Source organism: Gorilla gorilla, chromosome 6, assembly GCF_029281585.2.
Source record: "Gorilla gorilla gorilla isolate KB3781 chromosome 6, NHGRI_mGorGor1-v2.1_pri, whole genome shotgun sequence".
Classification (NCBI taxonomy): Eukaryota; Metazoa; Chordata; class Mammalia; order Primates; family Hominidae; genus Gorilla; species Gorilla gorilla.
Genome location: NC_073230.2, coordinates 4,003,772 through 4,028,142, shown reverse-complemented (window position 1 = coordinate 4,028,142; position 24,371 = coordinate 4,003,772).

The window sequence follows — 24,371 nt, the reverse complement described above, 5'->3', positions numbered from 1 at the left end:
GCTATTGGGAGTGTTGGCAAATCATGCCTCTCAGCTGATTCTCTCTAGAATTTATTCTCAGGAGATCTAATTAATAACTTGTCAAGCTGATGTCCATCCTTGGGGACAACTCGTATCTGAAGAATGGCCAGTGAAAGGTATTAAAACTCCATACTCCTGCCTCAATTTAGGGCAACTCTGAAGGGTCGCCCCAGCTTCTCAGCTCCCCCTTGAGATTAGCTGAGGTATTTGTTGTGACTGCCTCACATCTCAACTCCCTTTATCCAATTCAGCTTTTTCGCCACAGTTGTTGGTTCCTAGGATTTTACCCAGTTAAATATTCTCTACACAAATCTCTATCTCAAATCTGCTTTACAGGGAATGTGGCCTCAGACAGGTTTTCATTAGGTTCTGGACGTAACTCTCATTAGTCATTGATATGATTCGGCTGTGTCTCCACCCGAATCTCACCTTGATTGTAATTATCCCCGCATGTCAAGGATGGAGTCAGGTGGAGATCATTGAATCATAGGGGCGGGTTCCCCCTACTGTTCTCCTGGTAGCGAATAAGTCTCACGAGATCTGATGCTTTTAAAATGGGAGCTTCTCTACACAAGCTTTCTTCTCTGCTACCATTTAAGATGTGCCTTTGCTTCTTTTTTGCCTTCTGCCGTGACTCTGAGGCCTCCCCAGCCATGTGGAATTGTGAGTTCCTTAAACCTCTTTCCTTTCTAAATTACCCGGTCTTGGGTATGACTTTATTAGCAGCATGAGAACAAACTAATGCAGTCTGTTCTATAAGCCCAAGTCGGATCACAGAGTCCCGCTTTCTGTTTTTTTTTTCTAGCCCATATTTCTACTAAAACTTGACTCATATAGACTTAAAACAAAATAATTAAGCATGGCTAGTATTTATTTAATATTTTATACGTGTCAGGTACTGTATTTTGTAACTTATCTTTTAATAATCTTTCCAAATCTCTAAAAGGAGAACTCTGCTCTTTTATAGAGCAAATAAGGATGGCTCTGAAAATGTTAGCATTAGGGGAAGTAGGGTGAGGGACATAGGGGGCACTTTGTGTTATTTGTGCATTTTGCTATCAATCTAAAATCAGGTCAAAATAAAAATTAAAAAATGGGTAGTAGAAGCAGGTTGTTAAGATTTTCAGTGTGACTCTAGAATTTTTTTGTTTGTTGTTTGTTTTGGAGTGTAGTGGTAAGATCTCTGCTCACTGCAACCTCCACTTCCCAGGCTCAAGCAATTCTCCTGCCTCAGTCTCCCAAGTAGCTGGGATTATAGGTGCCCGCCACCACACCCAGCTAAGTTTTCTATTTTTTTTTTTTTTAGTAGAGATGGGGTTTCAGCATGTTGGCCAGTCCAGTCTCCTACTCCTGACTTCAAGTCATCCGCCCGCCTCAGCCTCCCGAAGTGCTGGGATTATAGGCATGAGCTCCCACTCCTGGCCCAAAGTTCATATTTTAACTACTAACCTAAATTATTTTAAAAACAAAAGCCTCCTTGGACTCAAACCAGGTCAGAGTGACATGATCATGTGCCTGTTTTGTGCAGGGTGAAGTGAGATTATTATCTAGGAAATAGCTGAAATGTCTTGTTGTGGGCATACATATTTCATATAAATTCTAAGCTTCATATTAGCACTTAGATTATAATTATCTAAAGAATAGAGAACAATTTCATATAATTTTCAGTGTATCAGGCGAATCAAAAGTATACATACAAGCATGCAGATGAATTTCAGTGAATATAGTGGTGACAATGCTCAACAGAATATGTGTCCCCCACCCAACCCTGCTTCTTGCTCTTTCACTGTCCTAAAGATAGAACAAAATGGTTCAGGCATCCAGCTTGTCCCCTCCACACTTCACACTTTTACTTAATAGCAGCTTATCTTTAACACTTTGTCATCTTTAAGATGTTGCTAATTCTTTCTGGTAGATCCCAGGACTGAGGATGAGGAAGAATGATTTTATTTAAATAAAGTTGCTTAATTAAAAAACCCTTTTTTTAGTTTTAAAATATTTTCATTATTTTATAAAATTTTTGTGGGTACATAGGAGGTTTATATATTTGTGGGGTACATGAGATGTTTTGATACAGGCATGCAGTGTGAAATAATCACGTCATGAGGAATGGGCTTTCCATCCCCTCAAGCATTTATCCTCTGAGTTAAAAACTATTCAATTGGCTGGGCACGGTGGCTCACGCCTGTAGTCCCAGCTCTTTGGGAGGCCGAGGTTGGCGGATCGCCTGAGGTCAGGAGTTTGAGACCAGCCTGGCCAACATGATGAAACCCCATCTCTACTAAAAATACAAAAATTAGCCGGGTGTGGTGGCGAGTGCCTGTCATCCCAGCTACTCGGGAGGCTGAGACAGGAGAATCATTTGAACCTGGGAGGTGGAGGTTACAGTGAGCCGAGATCATGCCATTGTACTCCAGCCTGAGTGACAAGAGTGAAACTCCATGTCAAAAACAAACAAAAATCAATTACATTCTTTAAGTTATTAAAATTAAACATTGTAAATGATTTTTTTTCCCAAAGCTTTTTCAAAGAAAAAAAAGTAGAAACAAAGACACTTTCTACTGATTTCCAATATGGTGACTCTGTATTTCTAGCATGTGTTAAGGTGAAAAATTGATTTTATGTTTAATACAAAACATAGCATAATGTAATGAAAAGCAAGATTGTAATGATAAAGGAAAATAACACTAGTGCTAATTTTTTTCAATTTGAAGCATTGGATTAAAATGAATTAGGTTATATTCCAACATGTTTATATTGAATTTCTTTTTTCTCCAATTGGTTTCTTTTTATTAATGGGGGAGTGTTGCATTTGTATAAGGTTTCCCTATTATATTCAATTGTTTTGAGATGCTTTTAATTTGAAGTTTTTATGTTTTCTTTTTGATGTATACATGTTATGCTTTTATGCTGAATTTGATAATTGGTGCTGTATATGCAAAGCAAATGTAATTTCCCAGCTTTTATTTTTTAAAGCCCTGGGAAGCAACATAATAAAGTAGAAATAGTATCAAGACAGGAGTTAGAATACCTGGATTCTAAAATTTAAATTAAATTAGGATCTAGTGACATTATAGGTGTTCCTTGATCTTCTGATGACCTGATTCCTCAAAAGAAAAATAAAATAATCTATAAATTGTTTCTAATTCTAAAACTCTATAAATCCTATTTTTAAAATTATAATTAGTTGAACTCTATAAGGTCACAAAAATCCCTATTAAGAAACTAAAATAAAATTTTATCATATCTTAAAAATACTCTGATCTTTTTTTATATGCTGACATGAATTCTAATTATTTTTGAGCCCCTAAAAAACATTTAAGATCACAGTTTATGTTTTATTATTGACTTTCAGATAATTAACATTTTACTGATAGATATGAACAAATCTACTCTAACAGAGATAGTCATTAGTTTATTTCTCTCTTTTCAGTATCAATAAAAAGTATCGATTTACCAATAACAATGAATTAATTGCCTGAAATAAATGAAACGTAAGCAGCAAAAGTGAACTTTTTAGTATAACTCTTCTTGTAAACATTGACTTAGTTCAAAGGGAGCTTATCTTTTAAAAAAAAAAAGCGCTAATTCATGTCTATTGGTATAGATATAATCTTTTTTTCCTTGAAAATAGATCCTACTATACTCCAGACACTATGCCACTAGGTGCAGATATTAACACAAATAGCAGGTGATCATTGTCCTCATGGAGTTTATTTTAAAGAGAACAAAGTGAGACAAAGGCACACAAGCAAAGAACTACAATACAAAGGGGATGGCATCTGACTCAGCATGGAGGTGTCACGGAAGGTGTTGTTTTGCTTAGGTTTTGAAGTGTGGGTAGGAGATGGCCCATGTTGAGAGTGGGAACTGGGAATTAAAAAGATGAGGAGGTCTCTGCAAATCTACATGGATGGGAAGTAGCATGCTGATGTGGGAAACAACTAAAAAGTTCCAGAATGCATGGTTTATAAAGCGTGAGTCAGAGAGGGCTAGACCAGTAGCCAGATCAAGGATATCTCAGATGTTATAGTCATGAATTAGTGCATTGACCTGCAGGCCATGGGAGTCACTGAAGGTTTCAGTCAGGTAAGTGAGCTGATCAGAACAGTCCTTTAGATAGGCCGCTCTTTTGGCTGTAATGGGGACACGTTTGAAGTAGGGCTATAGCTAAAAATATACAGACACTTCCTCTTGTCTACAGCCCTGCTGGCATCTGTTGTATTTTGACTTTTTAATAATAGCCATTCCAACCGGTATGAAATGGTATCTCATTGTGTTTTGATTTGCATTTTTCTGATGATTAGTGATTCTAAGCATTTTTTTTTCGTGTATTTGTTGGCCATTTGTATGTGTTCTTTTGAGAAGTGTTTGTTCATGTCCTTTGCCCATTTTTTAATTGGGTTATTTTTTTTTCTAATTGATTTAAGTTCCCTGTAGATTCTGGATACTAAAAAACAAACAAAAACCAGAAGTAAATAAATTCTCAGGACACACACACCCACACCCACACCCACAGAGAGAGAGAGAGAGAGAGAGAGAGAGCGCCTAGGTAAGAGGCCACCAACCACCAGGGTCTAAACTGGGAACACTTTCTAGTACAGAATGAATGGAAAGGATTCATGAAATATCTAGAAAGTAACGTTAATGAGATTTACATGTATGGAGTGAATGAGGAGAAACAGGGATCATTCAGGATTCTGGTGGGAATAACAGGGGGAGCCATTAGTTGAAATTTTGAAGTGGGAGAAGGAGAGGGAGTTTTAGGGAGAAAGATGAGTTGTTTTTTTAGGTATTTCAAACCCTTGAAGCTTCTATGGGACATCAAAGTGGAAATAACAGTCTGTGGGTTGGGACAATAAAGAAAGAAATTGGTTGAAGACTAGGGGAAGAGTATAGAGCAAAGAAATATTTCAGATAATAAACATATAGAGATAGCTGAAAATGTGGGACTGGATTACAAAGGAAGAATGATTTAGTTATGAAGCCCAAGGGCTGACAGGAATGGGTGACTAGTCGAGGAGTTCATATGCATCTGTTATTGTATGAATAAAAAAAATTATCTGTTCCTTCCTAAAGATATCTTCAACCTGTTTTTGGATACATATGGGCACTGCTTTTCACTCTCTTAGCCCCATTTCTTGTTTTAGCCTCTGCTGTAGGGATCAGTTCTGCACAGGCTTTGACCCAGGCTTTGACTAGTTGGTGCAGGTGTGATATGACACTTACCTGGAATGGCCCACAGTTTGTGGCTGCTCTTACTTAAGCAGGTGGGATGCTCATGTAGGTGTCCCTTTCCTCCTCCCAGATTGAGGAGTCTTGCATTATGTAATAAAACTCCTTAGAAGGCCTATTAGGTTCCAATACAGCATTAGGCAACTTGATAAGGTATCCCATCATCAGCCTTCCTTTCTTCCCTCATTCCTCTGCCTCTCACTCTTTCTTCCTAAGTTAACTTCTTAGATAAAATGCCAACTTTCTATATTTTGTCTCACATCAGGGAAAATAATTGTATACCCCATTTCAAAAGCACATAAAAAGGTTACTGTACAGAAAATTTGTCTTTAAGAGATTAAGCTGTAATTTTCCAAATACTTTAAAATTTTATTTCAGATACGTTTTTCATTTTTATAAGCTTCATCTAAAAGCAGAGTTCACCTAAGAATATACCTAAGAGCATATTACATAGAATATATTTTATATTTCAGTAGTTTAGCTAGGATTCTTTCAAAATTGAGAGGATCTACAAATATTTCTAACACATTAGTTTTCAGTCTTAAGGCTGAGTCAAGAACAAAGCTCCTAAACTTTGCATTGGTGATTGAGAACATTTTAAAATTGTTATTTAATTCATTAATTTATTTTTAAAAAAATTTTCACATTGTAATTATATAGATTTATAGGATACAATTTGATGTTTCAATGAATATGTATGTTGTCTAATGATCCAATAAGGATAGTTAGTGTATTAATTACCTCATGCATTCATCATTTCTTTTTAATAAGAAATTTCAAAATCCTTTCTTCTAGATACTTTGTAATATACAATACTTTACTTTTAACTATAGTCACCCTGCTTTGCAAAGAACACTACAACTTATTCTTCCTATATAATTGTGATTTCATAACTGTTAACCAATCTATCTCCATTTTGCCCTCCCCGCTTCTTCCTCACTGTTTGGTAACCACTATTCTACTCTACTTCTCTATTAACATTTTTTTTTTTAAGATTCCACATATGAGCGAGATCATGCGGTATTTGCTTTCTGTGTCTGGCTTATTTCACTTAACATTGTATCCTACAGGGTCATCCAAGTTGTTGCAACTGGCAGAATTTCATTCTTTTTTTATGGCTGAATAGTATTTCATTGTGTTTCCATATATATATATATATATACATATATAATTTTATGTATAATTATAATTACACACAAAATTATATATAATTATAATTAATTTTATGCATAATTATAATTACACATAAAATTATATATAATTATAATTATAATTATATATAATTATATATAATAATAATATATATTATATGTGATATATAATATACATAACATACATAATGTATATTATATATAATATACATAACGTATATTATATACATTATACATTATATATATTATAATATACATAATATATATTATGTATATAATATACATAATATGTATTATATATAAAATATACATAATATATAATGTATATTATACATATAATATATGTTATATATTAATAATATATTAATATTAGTATTAATTATTATTAATTATTAATTATTAATAATTATTAAATAATACTTATTATTTATTATTAATATTATTAATATTAATATATAATATATTATATATTATACATAATATATTATATATAATATACATAATATGTATTATATATAATATACATAATATATATTATATATATATAATTCACTTGTTTGTTTTTATACACATAGGTTGATTCCATATCTGATTATTAGAAATAGTGCTACAGTAAACATAAGAGTGCAGATATTTTTCAAACACAATGATTTCATTTCCTATGGATATATACCCAGTAGTGGGATTGCTGGGTTATGTGATCGAATGATTGTTTTTTTTTTTATTTTTTATTTTTTAGCGAACTTCCATAAAGTTTTGCTTAATGGTTGTACTAGTTTACAACCCCATCAACAGTGCGTAAGTGTTCCGTTTTCTCCACTTCCTTGCCAACTCTTGTTATCTTTTACCTTTTTGCTAATAGCCATTCTAATGGGTGAACTGGTATCTCATTGCGGTTTTGATTTGCATTTCCCTGATGGTTAGTGATGTTGAACATGATTTTATTATATATTCGTCTTGACCCTTTCTATATTTTCTCTTGTGGCATTTCTTTTAGTTTATTTTGTCCTTTTTTTTTTTTTTTTTTTTTTGCGAAGGAGTCTTGCTCTGTTGCCCAAGCTGGAGTGCAGTGGTGCAATCGGGGCTCACGGCAACCTCCATCTCCCTGGTTCAAGCAATTCCCCTGCCTCAGCCTGCTGAGTAGCTGGGGTTACAGGCACACGCCATCATGTTTGGCTAAATTTTTGTATTTTTAGTAGAGAAATGATTTCACCATATTGGTCAGGCTGGTCTCAAACTCCTGACCTCAGGCAATCCGCCTGCCTCAGCCTCCCAGTTTTGCCCATTTTTAAATAAGTTATTTATGTTTTTGCTGTTGAGTTGTTTAAGTTTGTTATATAATCTGGGCATTAACTCCTTAGCAGATGTATAGTTTGCAAATATTGTATCCCATTCTGTAAGCTGTTTTTTCACTCTGTTAAGTTTCCTTTGCTGTGCAAAAGCATTTTAGTTTGATGAAACCCCATTTATCTATTTTTGCTTTTGTTGCCTGTGCTTTTGACGTCTCATTTAAAAAATCCTTGTAGAACCCAAAGTTATAGAGAATTTCCCACACGTTATCTTCTAGTAGTTTTTCATAGTTTTCAATCTTACCTTTAGGTCTTTAATCGCATTTGAGTTGATTTTTGTATAAGGTAAAAGATAGGGGTCTAATTTCATTATCCCACATGTAGATATCCAATCTTCTCAGTACCATTTAATGAAGAGACTGTCTTTACCCCTGTGTGTGCTCTTGACTCCTTTTTGGAAAATCAGTTGACTTTAGGTATGAGAATTTATTTCTGAGCTGTATATTCTCTTCCATTGGTCTATGTGTTTGCTTTATGGCAGTGCCATGCTGTTTTGCTTACTATGGCTTTGTAGTATATTTTGAAGTCAGGTAGTGTGGTGCCTCCAGCTTTGTTATTTTTGCACAGGATTGCTTTGGTTATTTGGGGTCTTTTCTGGTTTCATACAAATTTTAGGGTATTTTTTTCTATTTCTGTGAAGAATTTCATTGGTATTTTGATAGGGATTGCATTGAATCTGTAGGACATTTTGTTAGTATGGTCATTTCAATAGTATCAATTCTTCCATTCCATGAGTATATAGTGTCCATTTTTTGTGGATCGTAAATTTTTCCATCAGTGTGTTATAGTTTTCATTGAAGAGATCTTTCACGACCTTGATTAAATTTATCTGCAGATTTCTTGGTAGCTATTGTAAATGGAATTCCTTTCTTGATGACTTTTTCAGATAGTTCACTATTAGTGTATAGAAACACCACTGAATTTTCTGTGTTGATTTTGTATACTACAACTTTACTGAATTTATTTATGATTTCTAGTAGTTTTTGGTCAAGTCTTTAGGGTTCTCACTCTATATAAGTATATATAGAAAGAACCCTAAAGAGAGAGAGATCATATATATCTATATGATCATATATATAGATGTATACATATGTATGTGAGATCACATTTTCTACAAACAGAAACAATCTGACTTCCTTCTTTCCAGTTTGGATCCCTCTTATTTATTTCTTTTGTCTAATTGCTCTGGCTCTGACCTCCAGTACTATGCTAAATAGAAGTGGTAGAAGTTGACATCCTTGTCTTCCTCCATATCAAAGAGGAAAAGCATTTAACTATTCACCATAAATAAGATGTTAGCTGTGGGTTTGTCACCTATGGCCTTTACTGCGTTGAGGTACACTCCTATACCTACTTTCTTGACAGTTTTTATCATAAAGGAATGTTGACTTTTGTCAAGTGTTCTTTTTGCATCTGTTGAAATGATCACATGGTTTTTGTTCTTCTTTCTATTGTGGTGGTGTATCATATTTACTGATTTGTGCATGTTAAGCCATCCTTTCATCCCTGGGATGAACCCCACTTGATTATAGTGAATACTCTTTTTAGTGTGCTGTCGAAGTCAGTTCACTTGTATCTTGTTGAGAACTTTTGTATCTATGTTCTTCAGGAATATTGGCCTGTTATTTTCATTTTGTGCGTGTCTTTGTCTGGTTTTAGAATCAGGATGTTGCGAGCCTCATAAGATGAGTATGGAAGTATTCCTTCCTCATTACTTTTGTGGAAAAGTTTGTGGAGAATTGGTAGTTATTCTTTAACTGTTTGGTAGAATTCAGCAGTGAAGACATCAGGTCCTGGGTGTTGGTTGTTGTTGTTGTTGTTTTGATGGAAGATGTTTTATTATTGATTCAATTTCCAAACTCATTCTTGATGTGTTCAGATGTTATATTTCCTCACAATTTAATCTGGGTAGTTGTATGTGTGCAGAAATTTATTCATTTTATTCTACACTATCAAATTTGTTGGCATATAGTTATGAGTAATGTCTTACAATCCCTTCTATTTCTGTGGTGTATCAGTTGTAATGTCTCCTTTTTCATCTTTTATTTATTTGAATTTTCTCTCCTTTTGTCTTAGTTTAGCTAAAGGTTTGTCAGTTTTACCTTTACACTTTGTCTTATTTATCTTTTGAAATATTTTTTAGTGTCTGTTTCATTTATATCTGCTGTGAGCTTTATTATTTCCTTCCTTCTACCAATTTTGGGTTTAGTTTGTTTTTGATGTTCTAGTTACTTGAAGTGTATAATTTTGCTTTGTGATTTGAAAATCTTTCTTCTTTTTTGGTGTAGGCTTTTATTGCTATAAATTTCCCTCTTAGAACTGCTTTTGCTACGTTCCATAGGTTTGGGTATGTTGGATTTTCATTCTTACTTGTCTCAGTGACTTTTGAAATTTTCCTATTAATGTCTTAATGAGACCTATTGATTTCTTGGGTGCGTGCTATTTAATTTCCATGTTTTTATAAAATTTCCAAGGGCTTTCCTGTTGTTGATTTCTGGCTTTATATCCCTGGAATCAGAAAAGATACTTCATATGATATCTGTCTTCTTAAGTTTGTTAAGACTTATTATGTGTCATAATGTATGATTGGTCCTAGAGAATGTTTGGTGTACAGTTGAGAATAATTTGTATTCTGCAGCTGTTGGATGATGTATTAGTCTGTTTTCATACTGCTGATAAAGACATACCCGAGACTGGGTAATTTACAGAGAAAAAGAGGTTTAGTGGACTCATAGTTCCACGTGGCTGGGGAGGTCTCCCAATCATGATGGAAGGCGAAAGACACATCTTACATGGTAGCAAACAAAATAGAATTGAGAACCAAGTGAAAGGGTTCCCCCTTATAAAACCATCAGATCTTGTTAGACGTATTCACTACCACAAGAACAGTATGGGGGAACCGCCCCCATGATTCAATTATCTCCCACTGGTTCCCTCCCACAACATGTATGAATTATGGGAGCTATAATCAAGATGAGATTTCGGTGGGGATATACAGCCAAACCATATCAGGTGAGATCTTCTTTACCTGCTAGGTCCATTTGGTCTATGGTATAGTTTGAGTCTGTCATTTTTTGGTTGATTTTCTCTTCATAGAATCTGTCCATTTTTAAAGTGGAGTGTTGAAATTTCCTACTAATATTGTATTGCAGTCTATCTCTACCTTTAAATCTAATATTTGCTTTATATATCTGGTTGTTCTGGTGTTGGGTACATATATAGTTACACCTAAGTAATATATATGTTATGTCCTCTTATTGAATTGGGCCTTTTATCATTTCATTATACAGTGACATTCTTTTTTTATATAGTTTTTTTATTTAAAGCCTTTTAAAATATGACATGACTGTGGCTACTCCTGCTTGCTTTTCATTTGTTTGCATAAAATATATTTTTCCATCTCTTCACTTTCAGTCTATTTGTCTTTAATAGTGAGGTAAGTATCATGTAGGCAGCACATAGGTGGGTTTTGCTATCTGAATCCATTCATCCACTTTATATCTTTTAAGTAGAGTTTAATCCACTTCTATTCAAGTTTATTATTGATAAATTAGGACTTCCTTCTATCATTTCATTAGTTGTTTTTTAGATTACTTGTTCACTTCTTCCTTTCTTATTGTTTATCCCTCTAGTTTGGTGGTTTTCTGTGGTGCTAAGCTTTGTTTCTTTTCCCTTTTTTGGTGTGTGTGTGTGTATCTGCTGTAATTTCTTTCTTTCTGGTTAGTGAAACTAACATACAGAGTCCTGTATTTGTAACAGACTATTTTACACTGATAACAACTTAACTTCTGTCACATAAAAATACTCTTGACTTCTCCCCCCCACACACACAATTTATATTTTTGTTACCTTACATTGCATCTTTATGAATGGTAGACTCCATGGAACATAGGATCTATGTCACAACTAAATCAATTATTTAATGGCAGCATTAAAGCAGCCCAAAGAATGTGAAAAACTGGTGTGGGTGTATTTAACTTTTTAAAAACTATGTTTCATAATGGTTTCATTAAAAAGTCTTTATCAGTTTGCTAATGCCTAGTTTTTACAACCAGCCACCATAGATTTTACAGGATAAATATATTATTTCAGGGGTAATTGAAGCAGAATTTTTGTTGCTCTTCTTACCCTTAGAGATTGTGTATTATCCTCAGACGTAATTCTTTGATTTTTTTTTCTTTTCATGTTGTTACACATAGTTACCAACAATCAACGTGAGAATAACCTTTGAATATTTTCAAGCATTAAGATTTGTTTATACAGCTGCAGAATTAGACAACCAACACTCTTGGGTCCTTACCTCTCAGCATACACCTGATTATTAACTTAAAGGTATGATGGGAAAAGTATCAATTTTTGTTGGTCACCTAGATTTGGAAATATGTAATAACTATAAGCTTGGGTCTGCTTCTTCAGAAGCCTAGGAATTGGAGTGATGGTTCTCTGAAGAGGCTGGAAACAAAGTATGTGTTTCCAGAAGGCTTAATAGAATATGTTGAGACATAGGCCATTAACACAAAAGTGAAAGAAATGCAAAAAATGTATGAAAGTAAGGATTTGAGAAGGGAAATTTTATTTTTCAGTCTAAGATTCCTATGAATTATATGAAAGTAAATGTCCTATCCTTAAAATTAGCCAAAGGAAGCACTTTACTTATCAATATGATATGACTTTTCATACTCTTATCTAAAGATATCCTAAACTAAGATCCAGTTTTCTAAGTAAAGACCTTTTACTCATGCTTTAAAGCATGTTAGATGATTCCTACCACATCACATCATGTTGTTTACATGTATGATTTAAACTGCATTTATTCTTCAACTCACTGGTTCCTTAGGCTTCTTATCTTTCCTTGCACGCTTAGATAATTTTATGTTAAATTGATTTTTAGAAGTTTAGTTGCTGGGCGTAGTGGCTGTCGCCTGTAAACCCAGTACTTTGGGAATTCAAGGCAGGTGTATTGCTTGAGTCTTGGAGTTTGAGGCCTGCCTGGGAAAGATGACAAACCCCATTTGTACAAAAATAAAAATATTAGCTGGGTATGGTGGCACATGCCTGTGGTCCCAGCTACTCCAAGGCTGAGGTGGGAGGATGGCTTGAGTCCGAGAGGCAGAGGTGTGAGCCAAGATCATGCCCTGCTCTTCAGCCTGGGCAACGAAGCCAGACCCTGTTTCAAAAAAAAAATATAGTGAGATTTGATTTCTATTTCTATGTGATTCAAAAGTAGGAGAGCTTCAAGGCTAATGACTATTAAAAAATGGCCATTGCTACTTGCATTTTCTATGAAGCCAGCATACACAACAACGTGCAACCTAAAAACCAAGCTATTTAATATGTAGCTTAGATTTCAGGTTTGATTGTCTTTGAGGTTTGATTATTGCAGAGATCAATTGCCAGACCAAATATAGTCTATTTCTGTATTTGGTCTTTTTATCATATGAAACATCCCAGCCTTGGGTATAAATTAAGAGCAAATACAGACAATTATACCGATAGCGGTGTAGATATTTCCATGTTTATACAGTTACCGGTGTAGATACTTCCATGTCTATACAGATAGCGGTGTGGATATTTCCATGTTCATACAGATAGTGGTGTAGATATTTCCATGTTAATAGAGATAGCGGTGTAGATATATCCATGTTTATAGAGATAGCGGTGTAGATATTTCCATGTTTATACAGATAGCGGTGTAGATATTTCCATGTTTATACAGATAGCATTGTAGATATTTCCATGTTTATAGAGACAGAGGTGTATATATTTCAATAATTATAGAGATAGTGGCGCACATATTTCCATGTTTATAGAGACAGCGATGTAGATATTTCCATGTTTATACAGATAGCGGTGTAGATTTTCCATGTTAATACAGGTAGCGGTGTACATATTGCCATGTTCATACAGATAGCGGTGTAGATATTTCCACATTTATACAGATGGCGGTGTACATATTTCCATGTTCATACAGATGGCGGTGCAGATATTTCTATGTTTATAGAGATGGCGGTGTAGATATTTAAATGTTTATACAGATAGCTGTGAAGATATTTCCATGTTTATAGAGATGGCGGTGTAGATATTTCCATGTTTCTACAGATGGCGGTGTAGATATTTCCATGTTTATACAGAAGGAGGTGTAGATATTTCCATGTTTTTACAGATAGCGTTGTAGATATATCCATGTTCACACAGATAGCGGTGTAGATATATCCACCTTTATACAGATGGTGGTGTAGATTTTTCCATTTCCATACAGACGGCGGTTTAGATATTTCCATTGTTATAGAGATGGCGGTGCAGATATTTCCATTGTGATACAGATGGCGGTGTAGGTATTTTCATGTTGATACAGATGGTGGTATACATAGTTCCCTGTTCATACAGATGGCGGTGTAGATATTTTCATTTTCCTACCGATGGCGGTGTAGATATTTCCATGTTTATACAGATAGCGGTGTAGATGTATCCATGTTCATACAGATGGCAGTGTAGATAATTCCATGTTCATACAGATGGAGTTGAAGATATTTCCATGTTTATAGATATGGCGGTGTAGATATTTCCATGTTTACACAGAAGGCGGTGTAGGTATTTCCATGTTTACACAGATAGCGGTGTAGATACTTCCATGTTTATACAGATAGCGGTGTAGATATTTCAATGTTTATAGAGTTGGCGGTGTAGATACTTTCATGTTCCTACAGTTGGTGGTGTAGATATTTCCATGTGTACACAGAAAGCGGTGTAGGTATTTCCAAGTTTATGCAGATAGCGGTGTAGATATTTCCATGTTCCTACAGAGGGCGGTGTAGATATTTACATGTTTATAGAGATGGCGGTTTAGACATTTCCACGTTCATACAGATGGCGGAGTAGATATTTCCATGTTTATACAGATAGCGGTGTAGATATTTCCGTCTTTATACACATAATGGTGTAGATCTTTCCATGTTTTTAGAGATAGCGGTGTAGATATTTCCATGTTTACACAGATAGCGGTGTAGATATTTCCATGTTTATACAGATGACTCTGTAGATATTTCCATGTTTACAGAGATAGCGGTGTAGATATTTCCATGTTTACAGAGATATCGGTGTAGATATTACCATGTTTACACAGATAGCGGAGTAGATATTTGCATGTATATAGAGATAGCGGTGTAGATATTTCCATGTTTACGCAGATAGCATTGTAGATATTTCCAAGCTTATACAGATAGCGGTGTAGATAATTCCATGTGTACACAGATAACGGTGTAGATATTTCCATGTTTATACAGATGGCGGTGTAGATATTTCCATACCCATACAGATGGCGGTGTAGATATTTCCATGTTTATAGATATAGCGGTGTAGGTATTTCCATGTTTACACAGAAAGCGGTGTAGATATTTCCATGTTTATACAGAGCGTAGTGTAGATATTTCCATGTTTATATGGATGGCTGTGTGGATATTTCCATGTTTATAGAGATAGCGGTGTAGATATCTCCATGTTTACACAGATAGCGGTGTAGATATTTCCATGTTTACACAGATAGCGGTGTAGATATTTCCATGTTCATACAGATAGCGGTGAAGATAATTAAATGTGTATAGAGATAACGGTGTAGATATTTACATATTCCTACAGATGGCTGTGTAGATATTTCCATGTTTGTACAGATAGCGGTGTAGATATTTCCATGTTTACACAGATAGTGGTGTAGATATTTCGATGTTTACACAGATAGAGGTGTAGATATTTCCATGTTTATACAGATAGCGGTGAAGATATTTCCATGTTTATAGAGATAGCGGTGTAGAAATTTCCATGTTTATACAGTTAGCGGTGTAGATATTTCCATGTTTATACAGATAGCGTTGTTGATATTTCCATGTTTATAGAGACAGCTGTGTAGATATTTCCATGTTTATACAGATAGCGGTGTAGATATTTCCATGTTCATGCAGATAGCGGTGTAGATATTTCCATGTTCATACAGATAGCGGTGTAGATATTTCCATGTTTATACAAATAGCGGTGTAGATATCTCCTTCTTAATTCTGATGGCTGTGTAGATATATCCATGTTCATACAGATGACGGTGAAGATTTTTCCGTGTTCATACAGATGGCGGTGTAGATATTTCCATATTCATACAGATAGCGGTGCTGATATTTCCATGTTTATACAGGTAGCAGTGTAGATATTAACATGTTTATTCAGATAGCGGTGTAGATATTTCCATGTTTATACACATAGCGGTGTAGATATTTCCATGTTCATACAGATAGCGGTGTAGATATCTCCATCTTAATACAGATGGCGGTGTAGATATTTATATGTTCATACAGATGGCGGTGCAGTTATTTCCATGTTCATACAGATGACGGTGAAGATATTTCCATGTTCATACAGATGGCGCTGTAGATACTTCCATGTTCATACTGATAGCGGTGCTGATATTTCCATGTTTATACAGGTAGCGGTGTAGATATTTCCATGTTTATACAGATAGCGGTGTAGATATTTCCATGTTTATACACATAGCGGTGTAGATATTTCCATCTTTATACAGATAGCAGTGTAGATAATTCCATGTTCATACAGATAGCCGTGTAGATATTGGCATGTTCATACCGATAGCGGTGCTGATACTTCCATGTTTATACAGGTACCGGTGTACATATTTCAGTGTTTATACAGAGAGCGGTGTAGATATTTCCATGTTCATACAGATAGCGGTGTATATATTTCCATGTTTATACAGATAGCGGTGTAGATATCTCCTTCTTAATACAGATGGCGGTTTAGATATTTCCATGTTCATACAGATGGCGGTGTAGATATTTCCATGTTTATAGAGATAGCGGTGTAGCTATTTCCATGTGCAAAGACATAGCTGTATAGATATTTCCATTTATATGCAGATAGTTGTTTATACATTTCCATTTTCATGCAGATAGCGGTGTAGGTATTTCCATGTTCAAACAGATAGCGGTGTAGATATTTCCATGTTCATACAGATAGCGGTGTAGATATTTCCATGTTTATACAGATAGCCGTGAACTTGTATGCATGTTTACACTGATAGTGGTGCAGATATTTCCATATTTATACAGATAGCGGTGAAGATGTATGCATGTTTACAGAGATAGCGGTGTAGATATTTCCATGTTCATACAGACGGCTGTGTAGACATATCCATGTTCATACAGATGGCGGTGAAGATATTTCCATGTTCATACAGATGGCTGTGTAGATATATCCATGTTCATACAGATGGCGGTGACGATATTTCCATGTTCATACAGACGGCGGTGTAGATATTTCCATGTTCATACAGGTAGCGGTGTAGATATTTCCATGTTTATACAGATAGCGGTGTAGATATTTCCATATTTATGCAGATAGTGGTGTAGATATCTCCATCTTAATACAGATGGCAGTGTAGATATTTAAATGTTCATACAGATGGCGGTGCAGATATTTCCATGTTCATACAGATGGCGGTGTTGATATTTCCATGTTCATACAGATAGCGGTGTAGTTATTTCCATGTGTAAAGAGATAACTGTGTAGGTATTTCCATGTATAAGCAGATAGCTCTGCAGATATTTCCGTTTTCATGCAGAAAGCGGTGTATATATTTCCCTCTTCAAACAGTTAGCGGTGTAGATATTTCCATGTTCATAAAGATAGCGGTGTAGATATTTCCATGTTTATACAGATAGCGGTGTAGATATTTCCATGTTCATACAGATAGACGTGTAGATATTGCCGTGTTCATACCGAGAGCGGTGCTGATACTTCCATGTTTATACAGGTAGCGGTGTACATATTTCCGTGTTTATACAGATAGCGGTGTAGATATTTCCATGTTCATACAGATAGCGGTGTAGTTATTTCAATGTTTATACAGATAAAGGTGTAGATATCTCCTTCTTAATTCTGATGGCGGTGTAGATATTTCCATGTTCATACAGATGGCGGTGTAGATATTTCCATGTTTATAGAGATAGCGGTGTAGTTATTTCCATGTGCAAAGAGATAGTTGTGTAGATATTTCCATTTATGTGCAGATAGTTGTGTAGATATTTCCTTTTTCATGCAGATAGCGGTGTAGATATTTCCATGTTCATACAGATAGCAGTGTAGATATTTCCATGTTTATACAGATAGCGGTGAAGATGTATGCATGTTTACACAGATAGCAGTGTAGATATTTCCATGTTCATCCAGACGGCTGTGTAGATATATCCATGTTCATACAGATGGCGGTGAAGATATTTCCATGTTCATACAGATGGCTGTGTAGATATATCCATGTTCATACAGATGCCGGTGTCGATATTTCCATGTTCATACAGACGGCGGTGTAGATATTTCCATGTTCATACAGATAGCGGTGCTGATATTTCCATGTTTATACAGGTAGCGGTGTAGATATTTCCATGTTTATACAGATAGTGGTGTAGATATTTCCATGTTTATACAGATAGCGGTGTAGATATTTCCATGTTTATACAGATAGCGGTGTAGATATCTCCATCTTAATACAGATGGCGGTGTAGATATTTATATGTTCATACAGATGGCGGTGCAGATATTTCCATGTTCATACGGATGGCGGTGAAGATATTTCCATGTTCATACAGATGGCGGTGTAGAAACTTCCATGTTCATACTGATAGCGGTGCTGATATTTCTATGTTTATACAGGTAGCGGTGTAGATATTTCCATGTTTATACAGATAGCCGTGTAGATATTTCCATGTTTATACACATAGCGGTGTAGATAATTCCATGTTTATACAGATAGCGGTGTAGATATTTCCATGTTTATGCAGATAGTTGTGTAGATATCTCCATCTTAATACAGATGGCGGTGTAGATATTTAAATGTTCATACAGATGGCTGTGTAGACATATCCATGTTCATCCAGACGGCGGTGAAGATATTTCCATGTTCATACAGATAGCGGTGTAGATATTTCCATGTTCATACAGATAGCGGTGTAGATATTTCCATGTTTATACAGATGGCTGTGTAGATATATCCATGTTCCTACAGATGGCGGTGAAGATATTTCCATGTTCATACAGATGGCGGTGTAGATATTTCCATGTTTATACAGATAGTGGGGCTGATCTTTCCATGTTTATACATGTAGCGGTGTAGATATTTCCATGTTTATACAGATAGCGGTGTAGATATTTCCATGTTTATACACATAGTGGTGTAGATATTTCCATGTTCATACAGATAGCGGTGTATGTATTTCCATTTTCATACAGATAACGGTGTAGATATTTCCATTTTCATGCAGATAGCGTTGTATATATTACCCTGTTCAAACAGTTAGCGGTGTAGATATTTCCATGTTCATAAAGATAGCGGTGTAGATATTTCCATGTTTATACAGATAGCGGTGAAGTTGTATGCATGTTTACACAGATAGCGGTGTAGATATTTCCACGTTCATCCAGATGGCTGTGTAGATATATCCATGTTCATACAGATGGCGGTGAAGATATTTCCATGTTCATACAGATAGCGGTGTAGATATTTCCATGTTCATACAGATAGCCGTGTAGATATTGCCATGTTCATTCCGATAGCGGTGCTGATACTTTCATGTTGATACAGGTAGCGGTGTAGATATTTCCATGTTTATACACATAGCGGTGTAGATATTTCCATGTTTATACAGATAGCGGTGTAGATATCTCCATCTTAATACAGATGGCGGTGTAGATATTTATATGTTCATACAGATGGCGGTGCAGATATTTCCATGTTCATACGGATGGCGGTGAAGATATTTCCATGTTCATACAGATGGCGGTGTAGAAACTTCCATGTTCATACTGATAGCGGTGCTGATATTTCCATGTTTATACAGGTAGCGGTGTAGATATTTCCATGTTTATACAGATAGCAGTGTAGATATTTCCATGTTTATACACATAGCGGTGTAGATATTTCCATGTTTTTACAGATAGCGGTGTAGATATTTCCATGTTTATGCAGATAGTGGTGTAGATATCTCCATCTTAATACAGATGGCGGTGTAGATATTTAAATGTTCATACTGATGGCGGTGCAGATATTTCCATGTTCATACAGATAGCGGTGTAGTTATTTCCATGTGTAAAGAGATAGCTGTGTAGATATTTCCATGTATAAGCAGATAGCTGTGTAGATATTTCCGTTTTCATGCAGATAGCGGTGTATGTATTTCCCTGTTCAAACAGTTAGCGGTGTAGATTTTTCCATGTACATAAAGATAGCGGTGTAGATATTTCCATGTTTATACAGATAGCGTTGAAGATGCATGCATGTTTACACATATAGCGGTGTAGATATTTCCATGTTCATACAGATAGCGGTGTAGATATTTCCATGTTCATCCAGACGGCTGTGTAGACATATCCATGTTCATACAGATGGCGGTGAAGATACTTCCATGTTCATACAGATGGCTGTGTAGATATATCCATGTTCATACAGATGGCGGTGAAGATTTTTCCATGTTCATACAGATGGGGGTGTAGATATTTCCATGTTCATACAGATAGCGGTGGTGATATTTTCATGTGTATACAGGTAGCAGTGTAGATATTTCCATGTTTATACAGATAGCGGTGTAGATATTTCCATGTTTATACACATAGCGGTATAGATATTTCCATTTTTATACAGATAGCGGTGTAGATATCTCCATCTTAATACAGATGGCGGTGTAGATATTTATATGTTAATACAGATGGCGGTGCAGATATTTCCATGTTCATACAGATGTCTGTGAAGATATTTCCATGTTCATACAGGTGGCGGTGTAGATACTTCCATGTTCATACTGATAGCGGTGCTGATATTTCCATGTTTATACAGGTAGCGGTGTAGATATTTCCATGTTTATACAGATAGCGGTGTAGATATTTCCAAGTTTATACACATAGCGGTGTAGATATTTCCATGTTTATACAGATAGTGGTGTAGATATCTCCATCTTAATACAGATGGCGGTGTAGATATTTGTATGTTCATTCAGATGGTGGTGCAGATATTTCCATGTTCATACAGATGGCATTGTAGATATTTCCATGTTCATACAGATAGCGGTGTAGTTATTTCCATGTGTAAAGATATAGCTGTGTAGATATTTCCATGTATATGCAGATAGCTGTGAAGACATTTCCATTTTCATGCAGATAGCGGTGTATATATTTCCCTGTTCAAACAGTTAGTGGTGTAGATATTTCCATGTTCATAAAGGTAGCAGTGTAGATATTTCCATGTTTATACAGATAGCGGTGAAGATGTATGCAAGTTTACACAGATAGCGGCGTAGATATTTCCATGTTCATCCAGACGGCTGTGTAGATATATCCATGTTCATACAGATAGCGGTGTAGATATTTCCATGTTCATACATATAGCGGTGCAGATATTTCCATGTTCATCAAGATGGCTGTGTAGATATATCCATGTTCATACAGATGGCGGTGAAGATATTTCCATGTTCACACAGATAGCGGTGTAGATATTTCCATGTTCATCCAGATGGCTGTGTAGATATATCCATGTTCATTCAGATAGATGTGTAGATATTTCCATGTTCATACAGATGGCTGTGTAGCTATTTCCATGTTCATACAGATAGTGGTGTAGATATTTGCATGTTCATACAGATAGCGGTGTAGATATTTCCATGTTCATACTGATAGCCGTGTAGATATTGCCATGTTCATACCGATAGCGGTGCTGATACTTCCATATTTATACAGGTAGCAGTGTCGATATTTCCATGTTTATACAGATAGTGGTGTAGATATTTCCATGTTTATACACATAGCGGTGTAGATATTTCCATGTTTATACAGATAGCGGTGTAGATATCTCCATCTTAATACAGATGGCGGTGTAGATATTTATATGTTCATACAGATGGCGATGGAGATATTTCCATGTTCATACAGATGGCAGTGAAGATATTTCCATCTTCATACAGATGGCGGTGTAGATACTTCCATGTTCATACTGATAGCGGTGCTGATATTTCCATGTTTATACAGGTAGCGGTGTAGATATTTCCATGTTTATACAGATAGCGGTGTAGATATTTCCATGTTTATACACATAGCGGTGTAGATATTTCCATGTTTATACACATAGCGGTGTAGATATCTCCATCTTAATACAGATGGCGGTGTAGATATTTATATGTTCATTCAGATGGCAGTGCAGATATTTCCATGTTCATACAGATGGCGGTGTAGATATTTCCATGTTCGTACAGATAGCGGTGCAGTTATTTCCATGTGTAAAGAGATAGCTGTGTAGATATTTCCATGTATATGCAGATAGCTGTGTAGATATTTCCATTTTCATGCAGATAGCGGTGTAGATATTTCCATGTTCAAACAGATAGCGGTGTAGATATTTCCATGTTCATACAGATAGCGGTGTGGATATTTCCATGTTTATACAGATAGCGGTGAAGATGTATGCATGTTTCAACAGATAGCGGTGTAGATATTTCCATGTTCATACAGATAGCGGTGTAGATATTTCCATGTTCATCCAGACGGCTGTGTAGACATATCCATGTTCATACAGATGGCGGTGAAGATATTTCCTTGTTCATACAGATGGCTGTGTAGATATATCCAGGTTCATAGAGATGGCGGTGAAGATTTTTCCATGTTCATAAAGAAGCGGTGTAGATATTTCCATGTTCATACAGATAGCGGTGCTGATATTTCCATGTTTATACAGGTAGCAGTGTAGATATATCCATGTTTATACAGATAGCGGTGTCGATATTTCCATGTTTATACACACAGCGGTGTAGGTATTTCCATGTTCATACAGATAGCGGTGCTGATATTTTCATGTTTATACAGGTAGCAGTGTAGATATTTCCATGTTTATACAGATAGCGGTGTAGATATTTCCATGTTTATACACATAGCGGTGTAGATATTTCCATGTTTATTCAGATAGCGTGTAGATATCTCCATCTTAATAAAGATGGCAGTGTAGACATTTATATGTTCATACAGATGGCGGTGCAGATATTTCCATGTTCATACAGATGGCGGTGAAGATATTTCCATGTTCATACAGATGGCGGTGTAGATACTTCCATGTTCATACTGATAGCGGTGCTGATATTTCCATGTTTATACAGGTAGCGGTGTAGATATTTCCATGTTTATACTTATAGCGGTGTAGATATTTCCATGTTTATACACATATTGGTGTAGATATTTCCATGTTTATACAGATAGCGGTGTAGATATCTCCATCTTAATACAGATGGCGGTGTAGATATTTATATGTTCATTCAGATGGCGGTGGAGATATTTCCATGTTCATACAGATGGCGGTGTAGATATTTCCATGTTCATACAGATAGCGGTGTAGTTATTTCCATGTGTAAAGAGATAGCTGTGTAGATATTTCCATGTATATGCAGATAGCTGTGTAGGCATTTCCATTTTCATGCAGATAGCGGTGTATATATTTCCCTGTTCAAACAGTTAGCGGTGTAGATATTTCCATGTTCATAAATATAGAAGTGTAGATATTTCCATGTTTATACAGAAAGCGGTGAAGATGTATGCATGTTTACACAGATGGCGGTGTAGATATTTCCATGTTCATCCAGATGGCTCTGTAGATATATCCATGTTCATTCAGATAGCGGTGTAGATATTTCCATTTTCATACAGATAGCGGTGAAGATATTTCCATGTTCATGCAGATGGCTGTGTAGATATATCCATGTTCATACAGATGGCGGTGAAGATATATCCATGTTCATACAGATAGAGGTGTAGATATTTCCATGTTCATACAGATAGCGGTGTAGTTATTTCCATGTTCATACAGATAGCGGTGTATGTATTTCCATGTTCATACAGATAGCGGTGTAGATATTTCCATGTTCATCCAGATGGCTGTGTAGATATATCCATGTTCATACAGATAGCGGTGTAGATATTTCCATGTTCATCCAGATGGCTGTGTAGCTATTTCCATGTTCATACAGATAGTGGTGTAGATATTTCCATGTTCATACAGATAGCGGTGAAGATATTTCCATGTTCATACAGATAGCCGTGTAGATATTGCCATGTTCATACCGATAGCGGTGCTGATACTTCCATGTTTATACAGGTAGCGGTGTACATATTTCCGTGTTTATACAGGTAGCGGTGTAGATATTTCCATGTTCATACAGATAGCGGTGTAGATATTTCCATGTTTATACAGATAGCGGTGTAGATATTTCCATGTTTATACAGATAGCGGTGTAGATATCTCATTCTTAATACAGATGGCGGTGTAGATATTTATATGTTCATACAGATGGCGGTGCAGATATTTCCATGTTCATACAGATAGACGTGTAGATATTGCCATGTTTATACAGATAGCGGTGTAGATATCTCATTCTTAATACAGATGGCGGTGAAGATATTTCCATGTTCATACAGATGGCTGTGTAGATATATCCATGTTCATACAGATGGCGGTGAAGATTTTTCCATGTTCATACAGATTCCGGTGTAGTTATTTCCATGTTCTTACAGATAGCGGTGCTGATATTTCCAT